This window comes from Tursiops truncatus, chromosome 11 (genome assembly GCF_011762595.2).
Source record: "Tursiops truncatus isolate mTurTru1 chromosome 11, mTurTru1.mat.Y, whole genome shotgun sequence".
NCBI classification, from domain to species: Eukaryota; Metazoa; Chordata; class Mammalia; order Artiodactyla; family Delphinidae; genus Tursiops; species Tursiops truncatus.
This window is the reverse complement of record NC_047044.1, coordinates 85,737,288-85,740,903: the sequence shown is the minus strand read 5'-3', so window position 1 is coordinate 85,740,903 and position 3,616 is coordinate 85,737,288. Positions and strand designations below refer to the sequence as shown.

At 41.3% G+C, this 3,616-nt stretch overlaps 2 pseudogenes; both read left to right on the top strand.

Annotated features, from left to right (window-relative positions):
- Positions 1–1,485: 1,485 nt before the first annotated feature.
- Positions 1,486–1,702, top strand: LOC101316426 (SNRPN upstream reading frame protein-like; annotated as a pseudogene).
- A 208-nt stretch (positions 1,703–1,910) lies between these two features.
- On the top strand, positions 1,911–2,550 carry LOC117307503 (small nuclear ribonucleoprotein-associated protein N pseudogene; annotated as a pseudogene).
- Positions 2,551–3,616: the final 1,066 nt, after the last annotated feature.

Below are 3,616 nucleotides of genomic sequence, written 5' to 3'. Positions count from 1 at the left end.
ATGTAAATACTGTATATATTAACAATTTTGTATTTTTTGTTTTATTTGTCACTAGTTCATATCTTTCAATTTTTTATTCCTTTTTAAATTTTTATAATCAAAAATTAATTGTTAAGTTTGAAGCCTATAAACAGGGAATGAACAATATTTTTTAATGTAAAAAAATAAAAAGTAAAGCTTGTTAGGAAAGAATTCTAAATATCTTCCCAAGCTGTGGAATACTTCTTGAAGGAATCAGCATGCAATGTTAGACTTCATTTAATCACGCCAATCTTAAAATGATAGCAAAGAGATAAAAAGAATATGAATCCACAAAGACAAAGAGAATGAGAGAGAAAAGTTACAGGCAGAAGACAGCTACTGCCTGTCTTCTGCCTGTAGAAGGAAAGAAGGAAAATTATTGATAGAGAAGGCAGATAAACCTCAAATTCATTATGCCGAGTGGAAAAAAAAAAAAAAGCCAGGCAAAGAGTACATTCTGTACTATTCCATTCATAGAAACTTCTAGAAAATGCAAACAAATATACAAGAACAAAAAGCACATCAGTGGTTGCCCAGTGAGGGGGTAAAGGAATAGAGGAGAATGAAGGAGTGGAACAAGGGATAAACTGCAAAAGTGCACAAGACAACTTTTTGGAAGATGGAAACATCTGTACATCTGGTTGTGGCGATGGTTTGCAGTGATGGTTTCAGGGGTGTATAAATTTGTGAAAACCAATCAAATTGTCCACTTTACATATGTGCAGTTTATTTTATTTCTATAGTACCTAAATAAAGATGTAAAACAACAATATAAAAATAAATAAAGGGATAGCTAAGGATCATCAGATACTTAAAGAAAGCTCCAACAAGAAATACAGAGACCAAAAGAAACATTCAAAGGTAAACAAAAAGGAACTGAAGGAAATATAGACCACAAAGCAACAAGAATTTTAAAAAGAGAGAGAGAGAGAGAGAAAGCTCTAAATAGTATCCTCGTAGATAAGAATGGATTTTACATCAATGAAACAAAACCGAGGTGCTATTCAAAAGGCAAGGTATCTTGAAAATTAAAAAAAAATATGATTGTCAAAGTTGATTTTTTTTTTTTTTTTGCGGTACACAGGCCTCCCACTGCCGCGGCCTCTCCGGCCACGGAGTACAGACTCCAGACGCGCAGGCCCAGTGGCCATGGCTCACGGGCCCAGCCGCTCCGCGGCATGTGAGATCTTCCTGGATCGAACCTGTGTCCCATGTATTGGCAGGCGGACTCTCAACCACTGCACCACCAGGGAAGCCCCAAAGTTGATTTTTAAATAGAAAAGTTAGTCTATCAAGTTTAGGATATTTCTAAGACGTTCAAAAAACTAAAGATACGGAAAACCAGTGAGAAAAAAATACATAAGATTAAACTAATAAATCTAATCCTCAAAAGACTTTTGGAGGAGCAGAGTGGAGCGGCCAGTGTTGCCTAATGCTCTGTTTTGAAGAACAGCCAGCGGTGCAATGGAGCAGACCAGGGACTGCTCACACCTGAAACGGACCACAGAACAGGCACATACCAGAGGTGGAAGTTCAAGTCACACGTAGAAGGACAACCTCACCAAGCGATCAAGAGTGTCCACTGTGCCCGCAGAGATCTCAGCAGCAGCAAGTACCCGTGGTAGATTTTAAGGCAAAATTGACATCGACATTCTTAGCTGAGACACCAAGAGGTGGGTAAAGCTGTATTGGAATAGCCAGGTAGCTGATTGAAGCAAAAAAAAAAAAAAATGCTTTATCTAGTCTTTGAAGATTCTGCCCCAGCTTGCCTTGTTTGTAGGAGAACCTGCGTCATACCTCTAACTGTAGCCTTCCCTTAGGTCTCAAGGATCCTGAAACATTCCAGGGGACATTAGATCTGGTGGAATGGAAACCATGACTGTGGAAAGAGCAGCAAGATGCTGCAGTGCATTAACTGTAGATTGAGATGTATCTTGCAAGATGACCAAATCTTCATTGGCATCTTTAAGGCTTTTGACGAACATATGAACTTGATCCTCTGTGACAGGAATGAGATCAAGGAGATCAGGTTAAAGAATCCAAAGCAGCCAGAGCATGAAGAAAAGCAGGTTTGGGGTCTGGGGTTGCCACATAGAGAACTTGGTTTCTGTGACTGTGGAGGGTACACCCCCAAATATACTGACATTGCTTGGGTACCACTTGCTGGAACTACAAGAGGTCCTGGGGTTGGCAAGGCAGCTGACTGAAGTGTACCAGCTAGTGTTCCAATTCCCCAGGCTCCTGCTGGATTAGCAGGTCCTGTCCGAGGGGTTGGGAGGCCATCCCAACAGGTAATGACTCCAGGGAAGAGGCACTGTAGCTGCTGCTGCAGTGGCTGCTACTGCCAGCACTGCTGGAGCCCCAGCTCAGGACTCACCAAGGCAGGGGACTCCACCCACACCTGTTGGTCCAGCAACCCCAGCTCCAGGCCTTATGGCTTCCCCACCTGGTATGAGACCACCCATGGGCCCACCAATTGGGCTTCCCCCTGCTCAAAATTCAGAGGTAGGCAGAGGACTGCTGTTTTGATTGTAATACCGTTTGGGTGTTTTAAATTGTGAAAACACACATTTGGTCAAACTAGAAATTATTTTTTTAAAGACATTTTAAAAATCTTTTACTTTTTAAAAATTTTATACATAGACCATCCATTCATATTATGTATTATATCCTCACCTGTATCCTCAATTCCCTCTCATTTATTCCCCATACCTAATCCTTTCCGCATCATGTCATGACCGCAAATAGGATTTGAACCCGTTTACTTCTCTAAGTCTTCTGAAGTCCAAGGCTTCATCATCTCTCATCTGGAATACTGCTTAGTCTCCCAACAGATGTCCTGTTTTCACTCTTGCCACCTTCTGATCTATTCCACACACAGCAGTCAGGCTGATGTTTTAAAGATGCTGAGTACAAGTCACACCCCTGCTCGGACCCCTTCAATAGCTCCGGATTGTCCTCTGAAGAAATCCAAAGTCAGCTCAGCCTCTGAGCTCCTGTATCTTCAGGCTCCTGCTTCTGTCTCCAGCATCGTCTTTCTACCACTTTCTTGTTCCTCCACTTGCATTTGCACATGCTGCTTCTCTGGCCTCGAACATTTCCCCAGCACTCTTTCCTTGGTTTTCTCTCATGCTTTAGGATTCAAGTTAAGTGCTGCCATTTTTTTCTTTCTCTCACCACCATGTCAGTTCTCTCCACAGTAGGTACCATTTGTAATTGCGTATTTACTTATTCACTTGCTTATCTTTGTTTCCTCCACAGGCTCTAAGCTGCATGAGACCAGGAACTTTGCTTTGTTCACTGTTGTATCTCTAGTACCTAGAATATCCCCTGTCACAGAGTAAGTCCTTAATCACTCCTGACTGAATCAATCAGTGAATGGAATATACAATAGGACAGTTTTTCCTCAAAAGTGTACATATAACCACTGAGGAGATCTGTTTTTTTTTAAATTTTATTTATTTATTTTTTTTAGGAGATCTGTCTTTAAATGCACATTCTGATTCAGAAGATGTGGGATGGGGCCTGAGATTCGGTGTTTCTGAAGTGCTCCTGCGTGATGTCAAAGTTACCAGCACCTTATTCACGCTTTTGA